Below are 10,257 nucleotides of genomic sequence, written 5' to 3'. Positions count from 1 at the left end.
TCACTTAGGATAGCAATGTCATCAGCGAATCGTATCATTGATATCCTTTCACCTTGAATTTTAATTCCACTCCCGAACCTTCCTTTTCATTCCATCATTGCTTCTTCGATGTACAAATTGAACAATAGTGTCGAAAGACTATATCCCTGTCTTGCACCCTTCTTAATCCGAGCACTTCGTTCTTGGTCGACACTCTTATTATTCCCTCGTGGTTCTTGTACATATTGTATATTACCTGTCTCTGCCGATAGCTTCCCTCTATTTTTCTCAGAATTGTGCGATTTTACATCGTCGAACGCTTTTTGCGGGTCAACTAATCCTATGAACCTGTGTTGATTTTTCTTTAGTCTTGCTTCCATTATCTACCGCAATGTGAGAATTTCCTCTCTTGTGCCATTACCTTTTCTAAAGCCAAACTGATCTTTTCCAGCACATGCTCAATTTTCTTTTCCATTCTTCTGTATATTATTCTTGTCAGCAAGTTGGATGAGTGAGCTGTTAAGCTGATTGTGCGATAATTCTCGCACTTCTCGGCTCTTGCAGTCTTCGGAATTGCGTTGTTGATATTTTTCTGAAAGTCAGATGGTATGTCACCAGACTCATACATTCTACACCCAACGTGAATAGTCGTTTTGTTGCCACTTCCCCCAATGATTTTGGAAATTCTGATGGAATGTTATCTATTCCTTCTGCATTATTTGATTTTAAATCCTCCAAAGCTCTCTTAAATTCTGATTCTAATACTGGATCCCATATCTATTCTAAATCCACTCCTGTTTCTTCTTCTATCAGATCAGACAAATTTTCCCCCTCGTAGATGCCTTCAATGTACTCTTTCCATCTATCCCCTCTCTCCTCTGCATTTACCAATGGAATTCTTGTTGCATTCTTAATGTTACCGTCCTTGCTTTTACTTTCACCGAAGGTTGTTTTGACTTTCCTATATGCTGAGTCAGTCCTTCTGACAGTCTCTTCTTTTTCAATTTCTTCACATTTTTCTTGCAGTCATTTCGTCTTAGCTTCCCTGCGCTTCCTATTTATTTCGTTCCTCAGCGATTTTTATTTCTGTGTTCCTGAATATCCATGAACATTTGAGTACTTTTTTATTTCATCGGTCAACTGAACACAGTGAGAATTTATTTAGCTTACGAAGATGAAGATATCCGTGATGAGAGTTCTGCCCCAGAAATGTTGTAAATGCTGGCTTTCTGGGGGAACGAAAAAACTCTCCTCCCTGCTTCTAAGTCACTAGATGCGCCCGATCCCATAAACCTCAAATGGCTATTGGCGTAACAAAACAGTTGGACAACAGAAGTTTACTCTTTCAAACTTCATACTATGTACACATTACTTTAAATTTCGGGGAATTGCAGCCAAATATCTACATTTTTTAAGAAGGCAATAAACATCGCTCTTGATGTAGAAAGCTTTCTTTATCGAAAACACGACCGGTTTCATGCCAATTTAGACACATCCTCAGGTGATCTAGACAGGAATTTACTTAGTAAATATTGTTATACGGAGCAGAATTGTTCTGTATATTGGTACTTACGTAAATTGCATTTACAACATTATTTTACTGTCCTCAAGCCTCTCCCCGCCTTCCACGTCACGGATGAATAAAAACCCGATGCATAGGGCGGTAGCTAGTTCGTTGTTCCTTATAGCCGTGCCCACATCGCCTCCATCTGAAAATATGGTATGTTTTTATTGGCGCTTGTATACATTTTCACACCCTGTGCAGGCCTTATTTTATTCTGTCCGCACCGAATACTCGCTTTATTTTGTCTTAGGGACACGTTTCTATCAATCTGTCAAACCCTTCTAGGGGGTTTTAATTTATCAGTGACGTGAAGGACGGGGAGAGACTAGAGGATAATGTTATAGACACAATTTACGCAAGTACCCAATGTATAGGACTATTCTATTCCGTATAACAATATTTACTAAATGAAAATAAAATTGTAAAATTCCTTTATAATTCTGGTTTATATCACCAGGATGCGTCTAAAATGGTATGAAACCGGTCGTGGTTTTAATAAAAATCCCTTCTGCAGCCTGAGCAGTGTTTTTTGCCTTCTTGTAAGAACTTCAAATAAAGGTTTACAAGTGTCAGGCGTTAATTCCAAGTATCAAATTGCGGTATATTTCTTTTTATTTGTTGAAGGGGTGTTCACTTGCACTATGTGGTTGCTGATCGGTACTCGTCGGTAGAAATAGGAAGTCGTCGTCATTAGAACTACTGACAACCAATGTTATCAAACAGTCGGTGGCGCTTCTTGAGTAATTGCTGTACAACAGCCTTCACTTAATTTCCTAATCACTGCTGCAACCAAGCGCTGCATTTGAGCGTGAACGTCTCTGTAATGTGCGCCGGCCGTTGTGGCCGAGCAGTTCTAGGCGCTTCAGTCCGGAACCACGCTGCTGCTGCGGTCGCAGGTTCGAATCCTGCCTAGGGCATGGATGTGTGTTTTGTCCTTAGGTTAGTTAGGTTTAAGTAGTTCTAAGTCTAGGGGACTGATGACCTCAGATGTCAAGTCCCACAGTGGTCAGAGCTATTTGATCCATTTTTGTAATGTCCTGTCGCAGCACTCAGTTTATCTATATGGCGGGAGAGTCTTGTCGGTAGCGACTGAAGTTGCTCCTTAACTTTTCCTTAGTCTACAATGAGTTGTAACTGAGCAGTGGCGCTTGGATATGATTTACGTATAATTTTGAACATTTATGGTATAAAGGCACAGTAAATAGAGCGAAAAAATGACCTATTTTCAAACGAATGAAAACCGAAAATAAATGTGAGGGAATCTGAAAATATGGCACCCACGATGAAAGAAGCAAGAGGTGAATAAAACTCAAATAGATTCATTAAAATGCCAGTAAATGTACTCACAGAGAGAATACGAACCTAGCAAGCACCTCTGGTGATTTCAAGTAATTTGATGAAACTGATAGTTGTCTTCTGGTAACTATTTCCGATGTTAGAAATAACGTTGAAAACAAGGAGTGACGAATCCATGAAGTATGAGATTTTGCAGAATTAGTAGCAACCTCAAAAAAAGTATGTCAAGAATGACGTACACAGCATCGAGAAAACATTTCGATTCGATTTTTTGTATTATATCCGTGATTGGTTTAGTTTAAAGAAGTTAAAAATGCGCTCTGTAATTGTGAACCGTTTTCGGGTCACGTAAAACGCATGGCAATCATTGTGCATCCATAAGCCATCCACTCACTAGTTTAAAAAAATTGCTGTAATCTGCAGGCACGCATATGAATTCCTAATGGCTTAAAGATGTTGAAAACGCAAGTAATTGTGTTAACGATATGAAAAACAAAGCTAAGTGTGTAGAAGAACTCGACAGTAAGAACCAAGCGAAATTAGTGAAAACCAATCGCGCTCAGTTAAAATGAGCTGTTCCTTGCTTGTTGTTTTACGCATCACATGACTTGCCTTTAAGAGGAAAAACAAATGCAAATGCTGTTATTGACAGGCGTTGAAACGTTTTAAAAATTCCCCTAAAATGCCACCATAACTTCTTACAGGACCCAAAATGATTTAGATTCTGAAGAAAACTGTACAGTTTTACAAAAATCAGCAAAGTGCAGCAACCCGACGTGGCACGGACTCCACAATTCGTTGGAATTGCTGTGCAGAAATATTGAGCCACACTGCGCCTACGGCCCTCCATAGTTACACAAGTGTTGCCGGTGCAGTATCTTGTGCGCGAAAGGACATCTCGAATACGTTCCAGAAATGATCGATGGGCTTTACGTCAGGCGATCAGGGTGGCCAAACCATTCGCTTGAACTGTACAGAATGTTATTCAAACCAACTGCTAACATTTGTGACTGGGTGACAAAGGGCATTGTCATCCATAAAAATTCCATAGTTGTTTGGGATCAAGAGTCGAACATAACCTTTCCCAGTCAGTTAGACCATAGGATCCAGTCCATTCCATGCAAAAACAGCCCACAACTTTAAGGATCCACCATCAGCTTCCACAATGCCTTTTTAACAATTAGGCACCATAGCTTCGTGAGGTCTCCACCACACTCGAATCCTACCATCAGCTCTTACCAACAAAAATCGGCGTTCATCTCAGCAGGCCACTGTTTTCCAGTCATCTAGGAGCCAACCGGTATTGTCAGGATCCCAGGAGCGGCGCTGCAGCAAGTGTTGTGCTTTTAGCGATAGCCCACTAACGACAGATTTCGTCGCACTGTCCTACGGAATACGTACGTCGTACGACCACACTAACGTCTGCGGTTATTTCACGCAATGTTGCTTGTCTGTTGGCATTGACAACACTACGCAAACGCCGCTGCTCTCGGTCGATAAATGAGGGCGTCGGCCAGTGCGTTGTCCGTGATGAGAGTACTTGCCTGCAATTTGTAATTCTTGGTGCAATGGACAGCGGAATATTGAATTCCCCAAAGATTTTCTATATGGAATGCCCCATGCGTCTGGCTCCAACTAACATTCCCCGTTCAAAGTATGTTTATTCTCGTCTTGCGGCCATAATCACATCGGAAACCTTTTCATATGAACCACGTGAGTGCAAATGGCAGCTCCGCCAATCCACTGCGAGACTACCGCCATCTGTATATGTGTATTTCGCTATACGTGACTTTTGTCACCTCAACGCGTATCATGTGTTATCCCATAGGTTGAGCGTGAGCGGGTGTACGATGTAGTTTCCACATAAATGGATGTTAAAACTTGCGGTAGCGGCTCAAAAGCGAAAAATATGGAAATCACTGCGAAATTTGTATCGGCAGAAAAACAATTAATCGAGAGACCAGGGCTTACGAAGGGATCAGCAGCAATTAATGTAAATGGCGGAAAAGGAAAATTTGAGAATGCAAAAGTAAGTTTCATTATAATGAGGCTGTTAGCTTCTTTATGTTTAGAGCATTGAGCAGTTGCCAAAACTGCACTGTAGAAACCATTACGAGAAGCTGATGAGCAGACAACAAAGTCCTCAAAATTTCTAAATTGGGAAACTATTTTTCCCCTACTGACATGAAAAATCTGCAGGCGCCCCTTGTAGCAATCATAGCAAGTACAATGCCTCGTCTCCAGTTAGTCTACGTGAAAAACAAGTATTTGTTACAATGTTGAAGCGGCAGAGCGCTGGTTAGGAAGTGGTAAGTATGGAACCACAAATAAAGTGTACTTTGTTGTTTTTATTAAAAACGAATAAAATCTTTACAAAGAGAAAAATGCACGAATATGATCCTTAAAATGAATGAGAGGAAGGTGATCGCAAGAAAAACTAATTTAAAGTTTTATATACTTGCAGCATTAAGTAGTAAATGAGTTACACATCAAGGCCAATCAAACAATTATTCTTATTAACTTCACATACAGCTTAAAGCCCACAGACGTAATAAAATTTCAGGAATACTTTTCTCTAGGTAACAGATTTAAGTTATTAACATTGCAAGATTACAGGTTAATGTAAGCGGAAGATAAGACGTTGCAAATGTGAAATGCTGGTACTTTAACAACCGTTGTAACCTCCAGAATGTAACAATGAAAACATGCACGCAATGTGTTGTTCATCTGGAAAGATGGAAGTTTGCCTTTTGCATTTCGTCTTTCAGTACAGAGACGGTTAAAGATGTTTGTGGATGACGCTGGAGTTGTCAAATGTGAGTTCGATTGGAGACAGATGGGGGTGATCGAGCAGGCCAAAACAACATGTCGACGCTTTGTAGAGCGTAACGCGTTACAGTAGCTGTATGTGGGCGACCGTTATCCTGTTGGAAAACACCCGCTGGAATGCTGTTCATTAATGGCAGCACAACAGGTCGAATCACCAGACTAACGTAAAATTTGCAGTCATGTGCGTGGGAAAACCACGAGAGTGCTCCCGCTGTTATACGAAATCGCAGCACAGGCGATAACTTCTGGTGTAGGTCCATCGTGTCTAGCATGCAGACAGGTTGGCTGCAGGCCCTCAAAACGGTCTCTTTCTAACCAGCACACGGCCATCACTGGCACAGTGGCGGTACCATCTTCCATTAGGAAACATGATGGACCTCCAACCCGCCACGCAACAGGGTGTCTGCCTCGGGGCTGTCATCGAAGTAACAGATTTGTAACAGTTCAGTTATAAGAGTCGAGGGGCATGAAAGGGAAGCAGTGGTTGGGAAGGGAGTGAGTGTTGTAGCGTATCCCCGATGTTATTCAATATGTATATTGAGCAAGCAGTAAAGGAAACAAAAGAAAAATCGTAGTAGGAATTAAAATCCATGGAGAAGAAATAAAAACTTTGAGGTTCGCCGATGACATTGTAAGTCTGTCATAGACAGCAAAGGACCTGGAAGAGCAGCTGAACGGAATGGACAGTGTCTTCAAAGGAGAATATAAGATGAACATCAACAAAAGCAAAACGAGGATAATGGAATGTAGTCGAATTAAATCGGGTGATGCAGAGGGAATTAGATTAGGAAATGAGACGCTTAAAGTAGTAAAGGAGTTTTGCTATTTGGGGAGCAAAATAACTGATGATGGTCGAAGTAGAGAGGATATAAAATGTAGACTGGCAATGGCAAGGAAAGCGTTTCTGAAGAAGAGAAATTTTTTAACATCGAGTATAGATTTAAGTGTCAGGAAGTCGTTTCTGAAAGTATTTGTATGGAGTGTAGCCATGTATGGAAGTGAAACGTGGACGATAAATAGTTTAGACAAGAAGAGAATAGAAGCTTTCGAAATGTAGTGCTACGGAAGAATACAGAAGATTAGATGGGTAGATCATATAACTAATGAAGAGGTATTGAGTAGAATTGGAGAGAAGAGAAATTTGTGGCACAACTTGACTAGAAGAGGGGATCAGTTGGTAGGGCATATTCTGAGGCATCAAGGGATCACCAATTTAGTATTGGAGGGCAGCGTGGAGGGTAAAAATCGTAGAGGGAGACCAAGAGATGAATACACTAAGCAGATTCAGAAGGATGTAGGTTGCAGTAGGTACTGGGAGATGAAGAAGCTTGCACGGGATAGAGTGGCATGGAGAGCTGCATCAAATCAGTCTCTGGACTGAAGACCACACCAACAACAACAACAACAACAACAGTTCACTGCGTCACTGTGGTGCCATCTGCTCAACTGCTGCTGAACGTGCCGTACGGTGCGCCAGAGCCATACGACGAACATGATAATCTTCCCTCTCGGTAGTGCCAAGTGGCGTCCGGAGCCAGGTCATCTTGCGACCGCATACTCTCGTGACCACAGCTGCCACCAGTCATGTACAGAGGCTACATTCCTGCCAAGTCTTTCTGTAATATCGCAGAAGGAAAAGCCAGCTTCTCGTAGCCCTATTATGCGACCTCATTCAAACTCACTGATGTGTTGATAATGGCGTCTTTGTCGCCTTTAAGGCATTCTTGCCTAACATCCACTCATCACATCCAGTGTCGGTCTCTGTGGCCGAGCGGTTCTAGGCGCTTCAGACCTGATCCACGCGGCTGTTACGGTCGCAGGTTCGAATCCTGCCTCTGGCATGGATGTGTGTGATGGTTCAAATGGCTCTGAGCACTATGGGACTTAACATCTGAGGTCATCAGTCCCCTGGAACTTAGAACTACTTAAACCTAACTAACCTAAGGACATCACACACATCCATGCCCGAGGCAGGATTGGAACCTGCGACCGTAGTGGTTGCGCGGTTCCAGACTGAAGCGCCTAGCACCGCTCGGCCACACTGGCCGGCTATGTATGTGATGTCCTTAGGTTAGTTAGGTTTACGTATTTCTAAGTTCTAGGGGACTAATGACCTCAGATGTTAAGTCCCATAGTGCTTAGAGCCATTTGAAGCATCACATCCAGTCTCGAAGGTAAGTAACGCTCACGACCGTTACAGTGTGTATTTAAAGAAAACTTTATCTGCATCCTCATTGTGGCTCTAGTAGCGCCACTCTTACGTGACTGACGCGATTTGAATACACATCATCTTTCACATGTAGAAAAACATCTACCAACTTTCGTTTATGTCACACAACTTCTTGTTGGTGTTGCGATTTTTTTCCGTCAGTGTATTTACAATGGAGGGCGAAGCCATTTCAAGTAATACAATTTTAAATACTTATTTCATTGACGAGCATGATCTCTCAACCACAAAGTCAAGTGTGTCGCTTGCACCAACCAAACTTAAGTGAACTCATGAAACATACAGGTGAACAGAATTAATCACCGACGGCCATGTAACAGCCTTACAGTTGGTGGAGGTGCTTCAGGATTAACAGAAATTAGTAAGTATTCGGGTGGATCTTAAGTTTAAACATAGCTTTACACCGAAATGGCCGAACGAAACATGAGATGAAACTTGTACTAGAGCTCGCATCTAGGCGGTGTCGCTCATATTAACTCAAGCAGGATTTAGATAAGTTGCTTTAAAACCATACACGTTCGACATATAAAACACCGATGCAAGACAAGCTCTTAATTTCAGAGGTTGCTGGAAAGTAAATAGCGGCAACAGCCGACCAAATACTCCGTAGTCAACAACAATAAATAAACCAACTACATGACAATTAGCAAACAGGCGTCTTGTTCGGAAAACAGCAACAAGTATTGTGGACTTCATGTAATCAGATCGCCAGGTGTCTTACCAAAATCGATACATTTTCCGTGGATATTTTACGGAATTGCTGTGAGTACTGGGCGTGAGTCGTGCTTCGGTAGCTCAGTTGGTAGAGCACTTGCCCGCGAAGGCAAAGGTCCCGAGTTCGAGTCTCGGTCGGGCACACAGTTTTAATCTGCCAGGAAGTTTCATTTTACGGAATTGTTTGGTGAATCTCACCAGCACAACCAAAGAATAAAAGGTGGCTCCTAATGCATTGAATATTGTTTAACCTGTCCTGTAACATACACGTATAGACAGAATTGAACATTATTCTTATTATATACAAAATCAGTGCATAACACACGAGTGACCTGCACTGAAAGTATTAAACACAATTCTAACGAAATACAGGATTCCAATGAATTGGGAGTTGGGCAAGCATTAAGCGGCAAACACTACTCTAAAGATATACAAAACCCAACAATGAGCAATGAATAAGGAATATTTTCGTAAAATAAAAGACACTAGATTATGTGGCCGGCAGGTAGTTATGGTTAATGTTATCTATAACTACCTGTAACACTATTTTCATAAAATACAAGTCACATGAAAAAGTTGACGAGAACGACGTAAGCAGAAAAATGAGACAGGTAACTTAGAGATGGATATGACACAAAACCCGTCTTACCCATAAAAACAACCCAGTAACGCTGCTCCACAGCGTGGCAAGTAGACAAAATCTGAAATGTAATATAAGTTCGCCACAGATCGCGAATACGTGTCCAAAAAACTGGCCAGACACAGCCAAAAGTAGCAAAACACAAACGAGCGCCGATGGCTCAAAAAAGCGAACCGGAAGAACGACATAGATGCCAAATAAGCCTGAGAGGAACCAGGATGCAGTAGCCCACAAAATGCCTGAGAACGAATTACTGCCCATTACTAATAGAACTCACTATATATTCCACAATTTTGTCACGCCACCGTACTCTGAGCAGGCAAGCTTCCTTCCGCTGTCGAGTAGGAGGCAGTAAACTCCAGCTGGCTTGATGTCGCCAGACACAATCCTCAGCTCAGTCCGGAACCTTCCAGCAACGTTCAGCTCAACACAGCACTCACACTTTGCCCTTAAACAAGGACTTCCAACTGCCCATTCCTGCCCCCGTAGCTAGTCGAGCACGGGCCTTCGTCCGCGTCCGCCGCAGCTTAAACGCGCCCTCTTCCGGTCCAGCGTCATCTGGTCTCCCAGAAAAAGCCAAACAATGGCCCGATGCAATCGGTACCAGAACTTCAAAGACATAGCTCACACATGGTGCGAATGTTATTCGCATAAAAAGCTGAAAGTAAACTGCCATTGTTTTGAGTCATCAGTTTTCTGACTGGTTTGATGCAGCTCGCAACGAATTCCTCTCCTGCGCCAAGTTCCTCATCTCAGACTAGCACTTGTAGCCTACGTCTTCAGTTATGTACCTTATGAATTACACTATCTGTCTTCTTCTACAGATTTTAAACGTTATAGCTCCGTCTAGTTCCATGGAATCATATCTTAGCAAACGTCGTACCGTTTTGTCCCTTCTTGTCAGTTCCTTGTAGTGTCCCATACCCATTATCTTCATTACTCGCAGCATTTCGTAGATTCCGATAAGAGTTCGAGCCTGGTGTGCGTCTGCGGTGAAGAGACCATTGG

This window comes from Schistocerca nitens, chromosome 2 (assembly GCF_023898315.1).
Source record: "Schistocerca nitens isolate TAMUIC-IGC-003100 chromosome 2, iqSchNite1.1, whole genome shotgun sequence".
In the NCBI taxonomy this organism is placed as follows: Eukaryota; Metazoa; Arthropoda; class Insecta; order Orthoptera; family Acrididae; genus Schistocerca; species Schistocerca nitens.
This window is presented reverse-complemented; position numbering follows the sequence as displayed.